We start from the raw sequence: 22037 nt of genomic DNA, 5'->3' as shown, positions 1-22037 counted from the left end.
AGGCCTCTAATGTTGTTTTCCTCTGGGTAATTGACAATACCAGACAGAGAGACCCAGTGATGGATAACATAATGGACCGACAGGCACACAAAGATGGCGGCCCACCGCCAGAGTGATGTCATTTCAATTTATATCTGCTTTTGGAGAAATCTGCAGCAAATTTGTGCTTCTTAAAGCCTTGGTCTGCTTTTCCTTCTTCTTGGGTTTGTAATTACTGAAATGGGGCAGCACAGCGATCTCACGAAAACGAGAACTTCAGCAATGTAGTAGCTCACGCGGCTACTACTACTACTACGGCAATGTACCCTTGACCTTGACCACAGTGTGGTGAAAACCCATTAGGTGATTACTGTGTGCAGGTTTCACTATAATTTGACGGACACTACAGGAGGAATCAGGTGATAAAGAAGGCAAAAAAGGTTATTAATCATCCTGATCATGTTTTGTGATCCGAGATCAAGAAGTTGCTCTCAGTGCAGAACAAATAGATACTTAAATCTCTCATTCCCTCAGCTATTAGATCGCTTAACTCTTGACAGGGGTTATTTAGTTTGACTTCTTTTAATGATTGTTCATTTTAGACACATTTCTTTCTCAATCTATTTATTTTCTTTGGGTTTTTTTTAATGAGTTTTACTATTTACTGCTCTTTGCCGACCGACCTCTTTGTTTGACACACCTTGACACTCAACAGTGTTTGTGGTTAAGTGTTTCAGGTTTGTACGTTGTATGTCTATAATTAGGTAGGTTGTGATCAATAAAGTGAGTTGAAAATGGAAAAGTGCCAGTAAAACAACAAATACGACGCTGAACTTGAGCACAGTTTCGGTAATGACTGATTACTGTTACACTTGTAAGTTTGACTGAATCCTGTGCAAAGAGTAGCAATTCTTGTGAACTGACACCAGAGGCCTCGTCATGGCGTGAGCTCAGCCGTCCACATGAGCTAGCAAGAGAATTTCAAAACAGCAGAAATCCCATCCTGAGAGCTTCCTGTTTCATAGTGACTGTTGAGAATGATACGTTAGCAGAATGCTGGTGTTTTAAAGGCAAAGTGAAACGACAGCTGTATTGTTTCATTCCAACCAAGAGTGTGGCTGACTAAACTAAACTAAAATAAAATGTTGGCCTTGTGTGTTTAGAAGCAGGCGTCGAGCTTACGTTTGTTTTTTGTTTGGAAGGAGTTCAGAAGTTCGTGCACTTCCTATCTGGTCGTACCTGTATAAATGCCTGCCTGCTCTGCATACCTGTTTGCGCCCCACCCTTCCTCCTCTGTGTCTGCTTGTCTTCCTCTTTTGCAGGTGCTAAGAGGATCTGCCTAGCTAGGGAGCTCTTACATGCTTTCCCCAAAGGGCAAATACTGCCCTAGATGGTTGCTCTTCATCTGTTTAAGCATTTTTTAAAGTATTTGCGTCCTTTCCTACCAAGTTTTCCGTCCCAAAAACCGATTTCCTGAGATCTGCCCAGGACCATCTGATGAGCGCCCTCTAGGTAAAGCGCAGATCGTTTCATTTAAGTGAGACCAGGTGAGAATAACTCCAGGGAGAGCCAGATTATCTAAACCCTGTTATCTAAATATAGAGCTAAAACTCAAAGTGAGCAGTAGTAACACAGAAAGAGTTAGAAAGTCAAAGCTGAAGCAGGAATTCTGTTTGTAAACCACAATGACTGTTTAAAGTGATTGGCCAGAGTCATAAATATGAAAAGCGAGACAAATATCATCTTTATCCATTAAATAAAATCATTAAAACCATTGATCCAAGTTATTGTGGTGATTAGGTCTAAAGATGACAAAGTTAAAGCAATTACAGTGTACCAGCAGGCCATCTGACGCTCAGGAATGTGCGTCTCCTACTCTGCACAACTCCCAGCTTCGTCAGAGAGGAAGAGGTGGCCCTGAGGCTGTGTTAGACATTGTTAAGGATAGCAAGTATCCTCACACAACCTGTTCTGCTCTGTCCCTAAGCTGGAGAAGAGAAGACAATGTTCTCTCTTATCCTCCCACTCTCACCGCTTCATACCTCTGCTTGTTTGTGAAATGCCTCTTGCAGCACAAAATCCAAAAAGGGCCAGCTTGTGCGTGTGAAAAACAGGGCGTAAGATGTTAACCACAATGAAACTCACCAGCAAGGATAAAAATAAACACCCCCTGTCTTTTGAATATCATCACTGTCTCCTAAGCTGGAGGTAAAACTCCTTAGAGAATAATAGTTTTGATTAGACTCGCTGTCTGTCATTGTGTCTTCGTCTTGCCTTTCTCTCACCCCTTCACATATAGTCGATGTACAGTATACGCACTCAAAAGAAAAAAGATGGGAAGAAAGGGACAAAACAGAAAAGGCAAGAAAAAAAGAGGAGAGTGTAGGACACTGGATGGCGGAAAAATGAAACACGAATGAAAAAGGAACGCTGAGAATGGGATCATAAATCTGTCACAACAGAATGGGTGAGAGGCCTGGAAGACCTAAAAGGGCTTATGTCATTGTTTTCCAAAAAGCTCTGTTTTCCTTCTTCACATGTACACAGGCCCCGAGCTACGCTGTAACCCTGTGACGCAGAAAATTTCCCCTTTAGTGTGGTCACACACTGAAGGAGTCCACCTAACCGCTGCGAACAAAACGCACTCCTCCTCTCTCCTAAATCTCAGCTTCATCGCCTCACAACGGCCGCATTGTTCGACCTCAACAGTGGCCACGCTGTGCGCCGCTGACGTTAAAAAGGCGTGCAGTTAGAAGCTACGGGGATAAATACTCTTCGGTAAACAGCAACAGTCTGTAACGTGTTTGCAGCAATGATAGGCTTTCTAAACAAATTAAGCCAAAGCGGCTCTACATTACTCATCCTGGCCGGCTGTCTGGCCAAATTCTGTCTCCACTGCACAGTTGTTTGATCAACTGTTTGTGCCGAGTCTATGTGTTAATGTGAGGGAGGGAGAGAGGAAGAACAGATATGAGTCCACGGGCTTGAGCTGAGACGAATAAGGCACGACAGCCGCAGGGAGAAGCAGTGAAACTAGTCTTCCTATACTTTCATGTGTCTGCAGTCGTGTGCTGTCACATTCGGAAGCTCTGTTCTTTCTTTCGCTGTGCATTACTTGTCAATCTGCTGATGGTCGGCGTGTGTGTGTTAAACCTGTCACTTTCTGCACTCTGAAGTCCGTGTCCTAATCGCTTTGGCTGAGCCCTGCTAGTCGGGTGTGTACAGTATTTGTGTCGGGCTGGCTATATGTGCACATGAGTGTTTGTGTGCAGGGCAGATGCTCCCAAAGCATAGCCTTTGCTCAGCATTCACACACACACACACACACACACACACACACACACACACACACACACACACACACACACACACACACACACAGTATTAAGGAAGATTACCTTGCACTTTATTTATTTATTTGCTTCCTAAACTGCCCCCACCCAACTCCCAAAGCCCCCCCCCCCCCCAAGTCATTTTTCTTAATCCCTGGTGGAAAAGAAAACGGGAGGCAAATAAAAAGTGTAATATTGGAGCACTACAGACACTACAGACCTACTTTTTAAATGGCTGATAAGTTTTCAGATTTAGGGCAATGAAAAGTGCACCAGACCTTTGAATGGGAGCCACAATAAGGTCCTGGTAAGCTCTTTTAAAGTACAGCGTGCCCTACTATTACTGTTTGTCACTACAAATCTCTTTCGAGCTAGACGGGGTTTTTTTGAAAATCAAAGGTTCTTGAATCATAGCATGTTTTTTTAATGATTTCTCATTTTGACACTGGCCACAAGCATCATGGTGGGGATTTTATTTTAAAGCAAAGCCTGCACAGCGCCTCATAAACAGCAGCTGCAGACTGCTTCCTTAGCTGCCAGCTCAGGAGTGTCCAGTCAAACCAGCCACATCACTCCCTCACTTTTTCTCTGCGTGCCAAGTCGGCTCCAAGTCAGGGAGAAAAAGGAGGCAGGATTGATTCAACCAATGTGCACAATCGATGAGATGCGGAATGAGAGAAAGATCCGTTTACCTGCGTGAACCTTGACCTCGGTGGTAGTGCCGCTGTGGTCGCCACCCCCTCCCCCGCCCCGCCCGTCATGTATTCCTCACGCAGGGTCCCTCGCTGACCTCTCCTTAAGTGGCGATCTGAAGGGAAAGCGAGACAGAAGAAGAAGGCTGTTACATTTCTTTTAATGGAAAGCCAGTGAGAGCCTGGTTCAGACAGAGGACAAATGTATCACAGAAAACAAAAAAAATGCACCCCGGAGTTGAAAAATGTGTGCGGGAAGCCATGAGGGAGTTTGCTATACTGCCCCATTTACTCTACCTCCTAACCCTGCCGGAGAGCCAATGAACCAATAAACAGCTGCACCACCAATCACACTACCGTGCGTATATACTGCAGCAGCAGTCCTGTGTAAACCCCCCACCACCCCCATCCACGCGACCCCACCACCCCCACCCCTGCTGCACAGGAACAATGTCCTTCCTAAAGGTTATCAGCAGCCTGCTGCTTGGTCAGCCCTCATTCTGAATCCATTACACACAGAGCATCGAGATTCACTGCCTTAATACACCTCTCTTAGTCTCTCCTCACTGCTTCACTGCGCCCTTTACAGGCCGATACAAATCCAGCGTAGGCCCAGAACACACAAATTTACACGGGTTTTGAGATTAGCCTATCAGAACTTTTCCTTTCTGTCTCTGTGATTGGTACAAATTTCATCACCACAGAAGCTGTGATGATGAAACGGAGTACTATGCTAGCCCCTACCCTTGACCACCGATGTCCAAATGCTCCAAAACTGACTTTGTCATACACTTTGATTTATGGCCAAATAACTTTGAAACTAACCACATCCCCGCCAGCCTCAGCTGTAGTCTGTGTTTGATGTAAAACAGCAAATGTTGCTTAGTATAAAAAGCTAACAGACTAAATCATTTCGGCGTCCTGCAACATTACTGCAATAAAGTTTATAATAACTGACAATAATAGTCCCCCAGGAAGATACACAATCCCCCTACTTCCTCCAGTGTTTCTTCACATGCAATCTGGTCAAGAAGTAGAATAAGTCTAAAAACTGCAGTTTAGAGTCAAAACGTGGACAGCTAAAATCTTGTTAAAAGTCTGGGGATCCAGTTGATTGATTTCTCTTAGATCACTTTTGTTAGTGTCCATATTTTGCAAAAGTTTGAAAACAGAAGTTTTGCTTCAATCAGCAAAAATCAGCACGCTTTGTCCTGGCAGCAGATGTTAGCTGAAGCTATAATAAAAGGAATAAAATGACTGAAATGCATAAAAGATAACACCATGTAAAAAAACAAACAAAAAAAAACACCTAAAATCGCTGATACCAATATTGAGAGAACAACAGACATATGGTTGGAAAAGCGGTGGTCACTACCATCCATATTTCCTGTCTCTCTTTACTATTCCCATCAATAAAGACACAAAATCCATGTGATGCAATGGCAGGCACCTCATACATCACAGCACCTGCTCGTTCATTTATTCCATGATGGGAAGGGAACATACTGAAGACTATAATGTGAGAAGGGGGTGGGGTGGGTGCTGATTTTGGACAGAGTCCAACAAAGAAGAGGACAGGGCAGAGAAGAAAGCCATAAATACGCAGGGAGGCGAGCAGGTGTTCGAGAAATATGATTTGCGGGGGTCTACGTAGCACGCGGTGCTGACAGGTAAGCCTATTAGGTTGCTATTACCCAGCTATAACATGCACCAGTGTTTAAAGGTGATGGGTTTAAGAGAGAGTTATACATTTATTTTTAAAAATGCAGCAACTACATCATTACTGAGCTGGTTTCACATTGATTTAATTCACTGCATCGCCTTTTTTTGTTTTTTCCGAGCTGACATAATTCGGCAGCCGTGAAAGAAATACGTGTTTCGCTTCGCTTGTTGAATAAAAAACAAGCAAACAAACAACAGCAAGCTTGTTTTATTGCAGTAGATGTTAGGTCTGATTCGACTTTAGAGAGCTACACCAGGTTTTTCTCTTTTTTCTCTCTCATATTCTGAAAACGACATTAGCCTTCACATCCAAAAGAGTGCAAGAGAGAGCTAAACACTGAGATGGCAGTGCATTTCTGCGCATTGAAAACTGCCAGGGAGCAATCAGTGAAGAATGCAAACGTTTATAAGAAACCCAATGCACTAGAACATGGAGATCTGCAATCGAATTTCACTTGAAATACTGCACGAGAGACACAAGACTGCGAGAAAATTGCTACCACTTGAGCAGCACACTACAGATGGTGTTGAGAGCAACACAGCACATAGCAATGTGTTCTTTAATAACGTGGTGAATATTGCAGTGAAAAGCTGAGTAGCTTCTGCAGACTCCTGCTTTTTTTTCCCTTTCCTGTCAGAAGTGTGAACTCTTTCATCCAGGATATAAGAGGCTGCGGTAAAATCCTCAAAGAGACTAATCGCGTTAAATGAGGTTTGTGTCTGTATCCATGACTTCTGAGTGTGCGTGTGTGGGATGTCAGGGGCTGGAGTGAGGGAAGTTGTAGGTGCCTGTGAGCGACTACAAATTCTTGTCACCTTTGAATCTAAACTCTGTCCTGTCTCCGCTCGAGTCAGCCGTCTCCTGTTTTCACTTGGTTAATGCTTCAGTCCTGGTAACTGTATCAGTTGATCGGGGTGTACATTTATGGAGACTAGGGCTGCACGATTAATCGTTAGAAAATCGCGATCTCGATTCATACTTATGTGCGATCTCATTTCCAAATGACAATGATTTTTAAAAAAAAAGAAAGAAAGAAAAGACGACGGCGACGACGATTGTACCGCATTTTGATCCGGGACGTAATCTGCATGAAAACAAGCGCTCACTCTTCCTGCTCAACAAATGACAAGGGCGGAGCCTTATACCACGTGATACAGAAGCTGTGCCGTGTGATGCTAAAATTAGCAGGGAAAAAAACAACGGAGAACACGTCAGGGATGACGAGAAAGTGACAGGAGAAAATCCGTCCCGGTCAACCACCCAAACATCAATAACGGGAACCTTATACAGCGCTTCCCTATACACGTCGAACTCCCGCAGGCACAATGAAATTACGGAGGCTATCACTTATCACCTGACCAAAGATATGGCTCCCATCAACACTGTGCAAAACGAGGGATTTAGGAAAATGATCAACACCCTAGACAAACGCTACACAGCGCCGTCCCGCAACTATTTTTCTATTGTGGCACTACCTGCTCAATACACACAGCGTCGAGCAACGGTGGAGACGGAATTTCAAGCAGTACAACAACATAACGTGAGACATTTGTTGTTTTTATGTTTATTTATTGTTTTTATGTTCAGTCTCAACTGTTACGAAGTTGATGTGCAGTTAATAAGTGCAATAAATATTTACACTGGAAAAGAAAATCGTGAGAGAATCGAATTATGCAAAATCGTGCAGCCCTAACGGAGACACGAATACATTTTCTTTGGTCTTAAAAGTGATTCAGTTTCTGAAGATGACAAAGCCTAAGTTTGCCTTTTAAAAGCCTTTAACACCACCACATTTACTTTGGCTTTCTGGAGGGGAATCCTCGCCTCAAGTGGCCGCTCGTACAGTTCAGCTCATACAGACGCATTCATACAGAAGCATGTGCACAAGCATGCACACATATGCTATGCATCGAAATAAAAGCAAACCTCATCTTCCTTAAAACAGCCAGGGCTGTCCCTGGGTGTCTTAACACAACTCATCAACTGTTAAACCAGAGAGAGAGGCAGAGCAGTAAAAATCAATGCCCCCAGCACTGCAAACAGCAGTCAATTATGTTAGTTGGAAGAGGAAAGAGCGAGAATTTGCAGCAGTGTCTGGAGAGGTAAGGAGAAAGAAATGGGAGGAATCCAAGGAAGGAAGGAAGGAAGGAAGGCAGGAAAGAGAAAGTCCATCTTAAGCTAAAAGCAGCAGGCTAATATATGTAATTGATTACCTCTATGCAAATAGAAGAACTTTAAAAAACCACCGACTGCAATTTAAAGCAGGAGCAGAGGCTCTGAAAATCGATTGACGCCATGAGCGAGAGAAGCCATTTTCCTCTAGCCAAGATAAAACACTTTACTACGAGCTGTCAGATACTTATCAGGAGGAAATTAGCAGAGGAATACCATTTTCCCAAACAAACAGGTCAAGTGTTTCTCCTCTTTTGAGTGGCCTGTCCCACGCTTTCACCGTCTCCCGCTCTGATATCATCATCTGTTATTTCCTCCTGTTTAAATGCCAACAGTAAGGGAGCCAGGGCTGTATTTCATTCAAACAGATCATTTGTAATAAAAGAGGGGGGGGGGAAGCCCCACGCAGGCAGGCCTTGTGCACCGGCAGTAGCTGTCTGTTGTTTGAAACAGAGAGGATGAGGTCTCCGGTTTTGCCTCAACTCCCGGGAGCGACCCCAAAGCCTGCCAGCACCCGCACGCACTCGCTGACGCAAGTCCGTCCTCAATCTACGAGCCCGATCTCACCAAAACAATATCTGAGTTTCTGGCCTGCAGTCGGTGTTACTGGCTGAAAAAAAAGGAGAGAAAACAAGAAAGAAAGAAAACAGACAGAGAACAGAGCACAAAGAGATGTCGAGGCAGGCAGCAGCCCACACAAGGCAACTTTGGTGGAGAGAGAGAAGAGGCCAGCTCGGCGTCAACATCAACACCGGTTCTGCAGTCACTGCTCAGCAGGTAATTATGATAACAACGTGTTCCCTAGGCGGCCTCTCTCTGATTTAGTTTCCAAGCACTTACCCTTCCTAAAATCTCCCCCCTGATAACATCTGATATGATTACAAAGTCGAGATCCCTTTCAAAGAGCGCCCACTTATGTGCCTTTAATTTGGTGTACACTAACTTTCCCTCTCGTGACTACTCATTGAAGCTTCTCATCTTATTGTGTACACCTAGTTAAGATGTTGCACCCTTTGGATTGTCATAACATTTCGGAAAATGCAGTGACATAAACAAACCTCACCTACCGACACCATCCGTTACAGAGTGCGCCACTTGCTTTCTATTACCTTCCACTGTAAACACAGCTTTGCCGCATGGGGAAATACGCCATTTCATTGTGTCTGTTAACATCCAGTTTTAGCAGTGGGAATTCGGCCCTGAATGGAATCAACCGAGCTGACCCTGTGATTACCTCTGCGGTGCGGCATTTTCCTTGGCTGTCATCACAGCCGACCCTTTAAACGGCCAGAGCTGCTTTGCAACAGAGGCTAGGCTGTTGACATACTGAAGACATTTAAGATAATCCCGGAGATGTCTCTGTGATTTCCAAGATTACATCTTCAAAGGGGAAATGCGCCCGGCTGCCTGTACTTGAAGGGGAGAGAGATGCGGAGGGCTCTTGTTCTGAAGGAGGGGGTGGAATAGCTCAAGAATGCAATCATGGTTTTGGAGTGGAATAAGGCCTGTCCTGGCTAGCTAAGCTGGCAGGAGGGTGAGAGGATAGGAGGGGAGCGTGGCGAAGGAGAATCAAACCTGAGAGAGAAAACACACTTGTCGGAAGGGGACAAAACACAGCGGGGCTGAGACAGAAGTCTCACCTGTGCGACCAGACCTGGGCCTGCCTTGTCAAGTTGTCAAGTTGAGATTAAATAGTTATTCACTTCCTCCACATGAATCAACTTTTCTTGCCTAAGAAAACAGACCTGAATGCTTCAAAGTGTATACTTTTATATTTGATTGTGTCATAATGCTGAGGTAGAAATCAAAGCTTCTCAAACCTGAAGGATACGGTCGTTGCTAACCAGGTTTGGGACAAAATATTGCTCTGGTAGCAATTTTCTACTCAAGCACTTTATACCAAATGCCTCATACTCAGATGAACACACTAGAAAGCAACTTGGGGTTCTGCCCAACGATTTGGAGCAGTCAGGGATCGAACCACCACCAACTCCTGAGGTACAGACACCCTTAATATGGCTGTGATATACCGATATATGCTCACGCTTCCTCTTGTGATATGTGTGGAAACACTCACTACTTCATGGCTTCTTGCAGAGGCAGAAATCAACCTAATGCAGCTAATACAATAAAATCAACCTTTACTTTGTTGCCACATTGTTTCGTTTTTATGCAACAAAACACTGAACTACTCTTTCCAGTCCTCTTCACAATAAAAGTCCAATAGAAATAATACTGATACTTTTTTTCTGCTCCCTTATTTCCAATGGGTCACTGCATGTTCGATTTGGCACAGATTTTACACCTCACATTAATCCAGGCTTGGAACCAGTTTGTGTCTCTTCCTGGTCTCAAACCGGGGATCTTTCATAAGTATGATAAGCCTGTCAACCACTATGCTATGAAGTCACTATAATTAAAAAAAAATAAGTGAAGTTAGTTGTGGTGGAAACACAAAGAACCTCATGGGGGAAAGCAAAGAAAAGCAAAAAAACGTAATTATTAAAACTGAATGATATCATACGAAAACACTAACACCACAGTTCAGTGAATACATAATTTGTTTTTCTTCAGTTACACAGATCATAAACTACAAGAAATGAGTGTATTGTGATGTATTGAGATTGCAGATTTGCTTAAGCTGGGAGCAACGTGGAAACCGGAGACCACAGGACGTGAATGATATTTGGCAACTTCAAGTGACTACAGGTGAAATACAGTGGGGCAAAAAAGTATTTAGTCAGCCACCGATTGTACAAGTTCCCCCACTTAAAATGATGACAGAGGTCAGTAATTTGCACCAGAGGTACACTTCAACTGTGAGAGACAGAATGTGAAAAAAAATCCATGAATCCACATGGTAGGATTTATAAAGAATTTATTCGTAAATTAGGGTGGAAAATAAGTATTTGGTCACCTCAAACAAGGAAAATCTCTGGCTCTCACAGACCTGTAACGTCTTCTGTAAGAAGCTTTTCTGTCCCCCACTCGTTACCTGTATGAATGGCACCTGTTTGAATTCATCATCTGTATAAAAGACACCTGTCCACAGCCTCAAACAGTCAGACTCCAAACTCCGCCATGGCCAAGACCAAAGAGCTTTCGAAGGACACCAGGAAAAGTATTGTAGACCTGCACCAGACTGGGAAGAGTGAATCTACAATAGGCAAGCAGCTTGGTGTGAAAAACCAACTGTGGGAGCAATCATCAGAAAATGGAAGACATACAAGACCACTGATAATCTCCCTCGATCTGGGGCTCCACGCAAGATCTCATCCCGTGGGGTCAAAATGATCATGAGAACGGTGAGCAAAGATCCCAGAACCACACGGGGGAACCTGGTGAATGACCTGCAGAGAGCTGGGACCAAAGTAACAAAGGTCACCATCAGTAACACACTACAACGGCAGGGAATCAAATCCCGCAGTGCCAGACGTGTTCCGCTGCTGAAGCCAGTGCATGTCCAGGCCCGTCTGAAGTTTGCCAGAGAGCACATGGATGATGCAGCAGAGGATTGGGAGAATGTCATGTGGTCAGATGAAACCAAAGTAGAACTTTTTGGTATAAACTCAACTCGTCGTGTTTGGAGGAAGAAGAATACTGAGTTGCATCCCAAGAACACCATACCTACTGTGAAGCATGGGGGTGGAAACATCATGCTATGGGGCTGTTTTTCTGCCAAGGGGACAGGACGACTGATCCGTGTTAAGGACAGAATGAATGGGGCCATGTATCGTGAGATTTTGAGCCAAAACCTCCTTCCATCAGTGAGAACTTTGAAGATGAAACGAGGCTGGGTCTTCCAACATGACAATGATCCAAAACACACCGCCCGGGCAACAAAGGAGTGGCTCCGTAAGAAGCATTTGAAAGTCCTGGAGTGGCCTAGCCAGTCTCCAGACCTCAACCCCATAGAAAATCTGTGGCGGGAGTTGAAAGTCCGTGTTGCTCGGCGACAGCCCCAAAACATCACTGCTCTCGAGAAGATCTGCATGGAGGAATGGGCCAAAATACCAGCTACTGTGTGTGCAAACCTGGTAAAGACCTATAGTAAACGTTTGACCTCTGTTATTGCCAACAAAGGTTATGTTACAAAGTATTGAGTTGTATTTTTGTTATTGACCAAATACTTATTTTCCACCCTAATTTACGAATAAATTCTTTACAAATCCTACCATGTGGATTCATGGATTTTTTTTTCACATTCTGTCTCTCACAGTTGAAGTGTACCTCTGGTGCAAATTACTGACCTCTGTCATCATTTTAGGTGGGGGAACTTGCACAATCGGTGGCTGACTAAATACTTTTTTGCCCCACTGTAACTTCTAGGCAAGCAACAGGAGCATCTACCAATGAGAGGATAGCATTTATTGACAGATGATTTGGACGTAAATACATTAGAGACTCACGTAGGCAAACAGAAACTGGAATCTCCACAAGCGAGCAGACGTAGCTTTAGTTTTCATGGGGATATATCGCAAGCTATCCTGTAACTCCTGTTCATATTTCCAGTTCTGACCCACTGATTGGGACCCCCTTCTGTGATGGTTACTTTGAGGTTAAATAAAGCCAGTTTCCCAGTGGATCCACTGACACACCTCTCAGTTCAAACAATTGAATGCCCTGACTGCTAGATGCCATTTGTTTTATAGCTGATCATGCATGCATGTAGATGCCCTATTGGACAACTAAACTGGCGCTAAGAGTCATGTACTGTCTGCGGTATTTTAGAATCCACCTGAACTTTACAATGAACTGAATGCTGGAAAATCTCAGTCCCTGAGTCACTTAATCACTTGAGAAGCGTTTTAAGTGTCTTTATACCATTTGTTTTTTGAGTGCAGATATTTGCAGAATATACTAGATTGAGTCCACACCATCAAAATCTGTTACAAACGTCATTATCTTAGGTCCATCCACTCATGGCGCGTTCAAGTAAAGTTAAGAGGGCAGATTTGTCCTCTGCACACGACCCGTTCTGACAATGAAGGACTTGGGCGCTGTAACTCCAGCGAACATGACTTCACTCCTGTGCAGCCTCCAGGCAACTCTCTCCCACAGAGTGTTTACTGCATCATCACAAAGCATTTTTAGATCCAGTGCATGACATCTGCAAGCAGCCGTGAGCCGCTGCATCTACGCAGAAGACCCGAAAGAGAAACGGTAAATCGAATGCGCCACGTCAAATTAATTAGGAAGTATTAAATAAAAGCAAGAAATTATGACTCATATCTGCAACAAATGTCAGCAGTGACGTCCTGTGTGGCTGTGAGCACCTCTTAATGACTCATGGAAGTGTTCACTAATGTGGCTCTGACGGACATTAAAATCATTCAGCGGGATTCTTTCCAGTCGCTGACCGGCATTGTGATAACATCGGGGTATTTTAACACAGCACACGAGGAAGAGCTGTGAATAACAGAAGTAATAATGGCTATTTAACACCACACAGAGTGGCAGGCAAAAACCCAAATGCGTGTGCTTCCTCTCAGCTGGATTGATGACATCATCGGGACCAGAGCCCAGAGCTGGGATCAAAAAGCACAGAGTGAGGCCTGCCTATTACCAGCTGCACATACTGTACAGCATGAGAAGGCACAAACATCCAGTCAAAGAGGCACACAAGTCACACAACCACCAGAAGGCTATTTATGAGCCGCGGAAGAAAGGGAGACAGAGGAAAACAAATCTGTCATCAGCAGGAGGCTGGGAGTGAGTAGACGAATCGGCTGAATCATAACTGCGTCTCGCAGAAAGGAACTTATTTTAGAATGAGCACCGATAAACTGCTTTACAAGTGTAGGCAGCATTAGGTACAGTATGTTTCCTCTCTGTGAGCTCTGCATCGAGGGCCCCTCCTCGCTTCTCCAGCCTCACTGGCCACAGTTGAAAAATTAATGCAGCAAACTGACAACACTTAGGGCCTCCCTCCCTCTCGCGCTCACTCGCTCTCTCCCCTTCCTCCCCATGTACCAAACAGGATCAATTACCAAAGCAGGGCTCCACTCAGCAGCGCTAAAGAAACAAGAGGCACTCTCCATCACAGCTGCGTGTGAGCGTGCACATGCAAGCATATGTTTGTGTGGTTCGGGCGGCTTATGATGAGCCGAAAGAGGAGGAGGAGGTGGTAATAGTCTGTTTGCTTCTCTAATGACAGCAGCAGAGTGGATTAGTGAGCCTCCTAACCCTTCAGCATCACTCCTCTGAGTGGAGCTTGTAAATAACCAGTTATGGTCAGTGGGAGAAGGAAAGAAAAGATGGAGACACCGAGACTAATAAGCTAACAAGCGCTAAATATGTGAATGTGCAAGCATTTTTTTTTCTTCGTGCACGTTCATTTGTATGCAGGTGGAGATTTCAAGGAGTTCCATTTCTACAACATCAGCCAAGTTATTCAAATGCAGCACATCTGACTGGAGAGGATAACATAAAGAAAGGCATCAGCAGAAATGGCAGCAGGCAGTAATCCCCCAGCCAGGCCACTTGTGTTTGCCACGCAGGCAGGCAGCGCTGTCAGTGGCAGCACCCATACAGGCCTTATCAGTGACAGCCACAGGGCTATTCTAATAACCCCGCTGATGCTCTGCGGTGCAGGGACAGACGGGGAGATGAGCATGCAGACAGACAGGCGGACAGGTTTCACTTCCCGCATAAAGAAAAAGCCTGAGAGCCAGGTATCAGCTCATGCCTGTGTGTGCTCGTGTGTTTGTGTATGTGGAAAACTTTCTAACATGTAATGCTCTGACAGCTTCATACATGCTGTCACTGTCGTCTGAATACGCTACAAGGTTGACCAGCCCACCTATTAACCCCGCACACGTGCCCACTTTGCATTTACGACAACGTTCTCTAAACGCAAGCGTGCTGGTTTTGCAGCCCCCGGTAGGCGCGTATCTGTCTCCGGCATCATTATCACCATTCAAAAGGTCAAGCACAATGCTTCAAGCCTCTTCTTTGTGATTTATGCCTTTGTGCTATTAACTCTCTTCCCATTACTCTCCATCTGTAAATCTAATCACACTCCCTCACTGTTGCAGCGCCTGGTGCTCTCAGGACAGAAGCCGCGGCCGACGGGAAACAGCTTATGTAAATACAACACTGTTGACATAAGACGAGCAGTACACGGTGCCTCGCTGCTATGATGAGACACGCCGATTAGCGTCCAGATAAGAACAGCTATCGCTTTATTGTTCTTTCTTTTCATTTGCTGCAACTGTTCTTTGCTATCTTTTAAAAATCCCGACATCTTAATGTTTATTTCATATCTACAGGATCATTTCCCTGAGCTCACCTTAAGTGACTGAGGTGCTGTTGTTAGTAAAAAGACCAAAAGAACAACAAAGAAATGCAGGCGCAGTGCTGCGGGGCTCCATTTGTAGTCAATGAATAACTCGAATATTGACACCAGTAAATGAGGGTGTCACTCATGACGCAAAGAAACAGAGCAGCGTTCAGCAGAAGTGCTTCCAGGCATTCTCTGCATGTATGTGAGCCAATAATCATTACCTTGGCTTGAGAAAGGCTCCACAACCACTTGAAGCCCCGTGAAAACATCTACTCTCGCGTGCCTCGAAGCAGCCTTGGAGCTCTTTGAGGAAAGTGGGCTGACAAGCCACTCTATGGCTGCCACATGCAGTATAAAGACTTAATCAGGTCTACCGTGTCTAAGTACAACGATGGCTTCTGAGAGAATTCCGTCTGCAAGGACTGATGGGAACTTCGGTGATGACACAGAGAAGCCTGCAGGCCTGTCAGCTCGTCTCGATGCGGTCAAATCAGCGCTGGCCTAACGGAGAACTTTTTACCGCGGCGCTGACACGCACTCACACACTGGCTGACACAAATCTCCAGCATCACTTCAGCCATCCACTCAGTCCTTCAACATCATACTCGACATGTGGCGTCTGTGCGTGAGATTTGCAGCATACACACAGACTGAGTCATTCCAGGTTTAAATTTGGATGTTGCATGACACACGACCATCTCAAAATAACGCTCTGATATGCAGAAGAGCGGCAGTGCTTTAGCACAGAGCCAGCTGGACCAGAGACTACAGTGAGGATGAACTGGTAAAGGTTACATTAAGTTCACTTGGCACAAACTCTTTGGTCTGCATCAGTTTCTGCGTTGTATCGAAATGTAAGATCTAATCTTAGCAAAGCAATTTTAGCTCTAGATTTGGTTTCAAGCCCTGGGATAGATTGGCAACCTGTCAAGGGTGTACCCTGCTTCTCACCCTGTGACAACTGGAATAGGCCCTCCCAGCATGCCTGAATTGAAGAAGGAGAAGAAAATGGATGGATTTGGTTTCATTTGATTAATACAAGATTAAACAGAAAAACTGTCAATGAAAAACTTAGTACCCGATGTAGCAAAATGCTAGAAACTTTGCCAAATGCTGCTTTTCTTGCAAGCATCTGAAACGCACGCTATTCAAAACACAAAAGAAGAGAGTTTTAAGAAATCAACGCAAAGCCCTAATCTCTTTGACAGATATCATAACTAAAGATTTCAAGATGGTGACTTATATTTTATGTGCCACCAAAAAAAATGCCAGGAAAGAGCGTTTAATTATTGATGGTACTGGAGTAGGGAGATAACCGCTCTCCTCCTGTTATCAATCATTAATGGAGTTTCCATCAAAAACACTTCAACCCCTCAAGTATCAAATATCTCTTGAAGGTGGAAGACCCACATTCAAACATCCCACTTAATCAAAGGGCACACAATGTGCTCTCAGTTTCTCTCATTTTCACTTGCTCAAATTAGGATAATCGCAGCACAAATTAGAAAATTGTTCACAGCTTAAGTGTAAAAGTAGGCATTTTCGCAGAGGTCTTCTTTTGAGTGATGAGGGTTAATGTGCAAATTTTAAATGTTTAAATCACGGGGGAGAGAAAAAGAAAAAAAAACAGCCAGTGCTTTTATTTTCTTACAGAGACAACAGATCAAATGCTGAATCTGAGAAATGCTTTCTTTCTATTTTTTTTATATGATGCAACACCTCAAAGTAGTTGGAAAAGGGCTATGTTTACCCCTCTGTTGCATCAACTCGTCTTTTAATAATATTCACAAGCATTTGGAATTTGAGGAAACCTATTTCAGCTGCATTAGTGGGCCTTCTTTTTCATATTTTTCATTTCATAATGCAACACAAGAAGTCCGCTGAAGTGCAGGCAGGTCAGAATCTGCACTCTTTTACTGTGCAGTCACGCTGTTGTGATATACGAAGAAAGCGGCTTTGTCTTGCTAAAAGAGCGGAAATATAACATGGCCGACAATTTGTACTGTGGTATTTTGAAGATTTGTTACTGCTATTAATATTATATCTGTAACACGAGCTAGTTGTCTCACAGAAGTACATGAAATACAAATCTTTTTAAAGTCATTATCAAAAAGGAGCAACACAAATAAACCACATGACTAAAAACATTAAATTATCTACTTTTAGGCTTTGTTGACAAAAATCAAATATTTGGCACATGAGTGGCACGTGGAGTCAGTGCTTAGAAGGCTGCTTTTCATGCTTTTACCAGATGTAGCGTCGGTTTAGCAGGCCGGCTGTTTTCAAACAAAGTCAACATATGGCTCATTAGCATATCTGTGCCTCACCTGGCTCCCTCTTTGTGTGTGTGTGTGTGTGTGTGTGTGTGTGTGTGTGTGTGTGTGTGTGTGTGTGTGTGTGTGTGTGTGTGTGTGTGTGTGTGGAGGAGCTGCCTGAGCCCCACCCACAGTCAAAGACCAGCACACAAGCAGCAGAGCAGAAATGATTTAAAGTTAAAAACTTCCAAAAAGCAGACACAACTCCTGTCTTGGTCTTGAGTTATCTCGGTGCATCTCCGCTCTCTCTTCTTCATCCTCCATCTGTCTGCACTGTGCTCAGCAACAGCTCCTCTCCCAGCTGTTAGCGAACTGTTATGCTACCTGGCTAGTTAGCGTCATTTCCCAGCATGCTCGTAAGCGCCGTAATTACTGTTAAATTATTTTATGTTTCACAAATTACTGGGAGCGTCACTGAGAGGTGAAGAGAGCTAACTGTGGATTGTTAACGCCCGTGCTACCGTACTGCTCGGTCTGTGATTTTAATCCTTGTTAAGTAGTTGCTAGGCAATGGGATGAAATCAAAACAGAACTTTTTTTATATAAATCAGATGTTACAGTTGTGAAATTAAAATGACACAATGCTTAATTAGGAGTTATATGTGGATTAACACTACCAGTAGGTCACTTTAGCCCGTTGGTAGGTGGCTGCCAGGTAACGTGATGACATCATAACATCTGATGTGGATAAGAACCTTTGGGAGCTTTAATGTAGCTGTGTGCCAATTCTGATTGCTAAACTTGTGATCGTGTTCACCAATACGCCAGCCATATGAGTCGTGCGATTAGAACTATGAGTGAGAAGGGTTCACAGTTACTACAGACCCACTCTCATGCTTTTTACTGCTACCGGTAGACAATAATATAGTCCATTTAAGCCACTTGAAAAGCCTATGTGGATGTTTTATCCGTTCGCCACTATGCCACCCGGCACTACAAGCTACCCCTTTGCTTTAACTCAGAGGATTTACTGTCTATGTTTCCTAAAAAGGAAAAGAATGTATAATTTAATTGGTAATGCCACATGACACTTTTCCACTTTGCCTCCGTCCATCTTAAACAGACGACAGCACTTCTAGATCTTCTCTGTATACATTCTTTTCTTTGAATGGTAGAGTTTTAACTTGCATTTGTGGATGCCGTAAAATGTTCATCAGTTCAACAGCTTTCAGATGTGATCCTGGGACCATGCAGTGGTTTCCACCACAGCATCTCTTCAATGCATTTCTTCTAAATTTATTTTGGAATTGGGGTTTTTTTGTGTGCGGTGATTTCTTTAGATTGTATATGAATCCCAGAATTTGGTGCAATCTTATGCTGAGACATTTTTTTAATTTAATAATTAACTTATCACACCACATATAGAGTGATAAACCTATCCCCATTCTTACTTCTGAAAGCCTCTCCGCCTGTTTTAACATAATCTTGTTACTAATGTAACCCTAATTAGTTGTTAGATGTTTCACCAGGCTTTTTATAGCCCTACACAAATTTTATAGCTTGAATTTGATACTAGTTACACTGTACAGTGAGCATATGTTTTTTGAAAAGCAGTACAGCTTCTGAATCTCACTGTTTGATATATGTTGTCTCTGCTTTCAGTTACATATAAGCAATAAATTATTTGCACCATTCATTTACATTCAACAACGTGTCTGAACTTGTATATGCAGCACTGTTTGAAGAAAAATCTGTCTATCTGGCTCGCTCTGTAAAGCTGAAGGCTGGCCTGGTCAAAGTCACGCAGGACACGATGTGCATCAGCGACACTCACAAAGAACCGTAACACTGCTGCTACCCTTTAAAACAAACACAAGGTTACACACAGCCCCGTGTGTGTGTTTGTGCATGTAAAGCTGCACACACACAAACACACACCAACGCACACGAGTCAGTTAGAGTTTACAGCTTTGGACCGTCTTTAAGGGATCAGCCAAGATCCTTCAGTCCACCGCCCAGCTAAGGCTACACGGTGTAAAATTGACTTTTACGGTATCCTTGCAGCATCTCCTCTAACAGCCTCGCAGGCTCAGATTTCACATACACACCATACACATTCTACACTACATAAGCACTGCAGCTAAGTGATACCAAAAATGACAGAGTATCCCTAATTACCCATCAAGATGGTTCTGACAGTGTTCCGTGTGCCAGTGATCAGTGTCATGGCGTATCGCCAGCAGCGACTACAGTTTGTCTGATTTGTAGCTGCAGCTCAGTAGTGGGTGGTACACCATCAGAGCTGCAGTGCCATATACTTTCTCTCTCTCCCCCTTCCCCTTCTGCCCCCCCCCCCCCACACACACACACACACTGTCCTGTTTCACTAGCCCCGACCTTGCCTGTCATCGGTATAAAGCAGCTTCTCAAGGCTGCTGCATTACAGAAACACAGGGAGGACACTGAGAAGATTCTGTGGAGAGAATTCGTCTTAAAAGGTTCAGACACAAACGTGGGCTCTGCTTTAATTTAACAAGCAAAGCAATATGCTTACATGCGGTGTTGAAAACACGAGTTAGTGAGTGAAAATAGACTGTCTACATTCATGCAGCTGTGCTTTGAGCTGTACCCCAATGCCAACGTGCTCACAAAAACTGTGGTAACACGCAGATGGTTATGTTTACTACATTTAACACCTAGTTTTCTTGTGTTAGCGCTGTTACCTGTATTAAGCACAAAGTACAGGTGAGGCTGATGGGAGTGGCATCAGCATTGCAGGCAGCTGGTCATAAACACACAAGTGTTTGGAAGCTGAAACTTCTGCCAGAATGTTGCGTGAGCAGAAATGATAATGAAAATCACAGGGAAGAGAAGTCAGTTTGTGCACAGTCCATTCAACAGCTGTAAAAGCACTTGTAAGAAAAAACCATCACCAAAGTCGGTAGTTTTCTGGGGAACATGAATGTCAGTGGAAAATGTCTGGGAACGCTGTCCCATAGATGCTAAAATAGGTCAGTATACACCAAAGTGTTTTACCAACTGACCATCACTGCTATAACTAGAACCACGTCAACAACATAGACTATATCAGGGGTGTCAAACACAAAACCCAGGGGCCAGAATTGGCCTGCTAAAGTTTCCAGTCTGCCAAATGTACATCTTTGGAAAAAATTTATATTTTTATAGCTATCCCTTCTGATCCAGAACACTTAGCAATTTATACAATACCAAAGTAAATAAGCAACAGACAAACAATTGTTTTTTCACTATCTACTATAGAAGAAAAGACAAAATATTAGCAGCATTTTTAATCATGTAAAAAAAAGCACTTCTTTGGCTTATATTAAAATATCTCCAGGATTAAATGGGCAGTTAAACTTCTTTACACTGACAAAAAGAGGAGTTTTACTGGTCCAAGCCACTTAAGATAAAAGTGGGTGTGGCCCACTATGTAAACAAAACTATATAAACAAAAATACCGGGTCACCAACAGGAGGTGTTTGACATGCCATGAAGCTCCCAGTGCACAGTTTATGTGCCGATGTTAATGCCAAAGAAGGTTTAGAGCTGGTTTATTAAGTCAGCAGTGTGCTGGGGACTTTTATGCACTCAGCACTCGGCTCTGTAAACCTTACACGTCTGACCTGCTGTGGTTCCTAAATGCTTCCACGTTGCAGTAAAACCACTTACAGCTCATTGTGGAATATAGAGGAAATTTCACAAACTGACATGTTGCAACAGTGGCATCCTATTTCAGGACCATGCTGGAATTCAGTGAGCTGTTTAGAACAAACCATTCTTTCACAAAAGTCTGTAAAGCCAGACTGAGGCTGAAAACACCTGAATTACAGATTAAGAGGTGTGGCTCAATACTTCTGTCCACAGAATGTAGCTAAACATGAAACGCCTGTCCAAATACGAGGTCTAGTCCATGTCAGTTCTATACTGTGAAAAAAACACTTACTTTCAGACAAAATAAAATAGTTGAAAGCACCACTTTAGAAAACTGAGATGACTAAAAAAACAACAGACTTATTGTGTTGGCCTGTTTAATTGAATAAAAGAACCTATAAAAACAATAAATGCACGCGTGGAAGATGTGTCATAATTTATCTCATTAGTGTTGGGATAGCATATGTTATTATAGTGCCATTGTGAACCTATGAAAGGCTGATTTATACAGTGTAAGCACACTGTGAGCTTTGGCTATGGTGCTGTAAGTGAACTGAATTAATGCACAGAGCCAGTTAATATTTGCTTAGTGAAATGCTATCTGAAATCTGCAGCGCTGATGGTTTTTTTAAATGCCTTTAAAGTGTAAACCAGCCATGAGTTTGTCAGGTCATATGAGCTGTTCTGATCTTAAACCAGAGGCAGCATTACTAATGAAGGGTTGATCTATTCAATACACTGTCTACAATGTATTAATTGGGTAAATTAACCTCTTTGCAGCGACAGTATGTAAACATTTATTTTCAGGCTTACTGGAAGAAGCCTTTGCGTTTAAATCATGGAGCCATCATGGGCTTGGGTTCCTGCCAATAAAGTGTCAGAGGTCAATTACCTTTCAAAAGATAACAGCTACATTTACCATTTATC

At 43.5% G+C, this 22037-nt stretch overlaps 1 protein-coding gene across 1 annotated transcript in view; it reads right to left on the bottom strand.

Annotated features, from left to right (window-relative positions):
• The window catches only part of zmiz1a (zinc finger, MIZ-type containing 1a), a 110103-nt gene that overhangs the window by 75896 nt on the left and 12170 nt on the right, over positions 1-22037 (bottom strand). Inside the window, exon 2 of the mRNA XM_026189863.1 lies at positions 4004-4119. The gene's annotated coding sequence lies outside the window, so the exon portion shown is untranslated. The remainder of the gene's footprint in view (positions 1-4003; positions 4120-22037) is intronic.

Source organism: Astatotilapia calliptera, chromosome 13 (assembly GCF_900246225.1).
Source record: "Astatotilapia calliptera chromosome 13, fAstCal1.2, whole genome shotgun sequence".
In the NCBI taxonomy this organism is placed as follows: Eukaryota; Metazoa; Chordata; class Actinopteri; order Cichliformes; family Cichlidae; genus Astatotilapia; species Astatotilapia calliptera.
The sequence above is the reverse complement of the archived record's forward strand: the minus strand, read 5'-3'. Positions and strand labels throughout refer to the sequence as shown.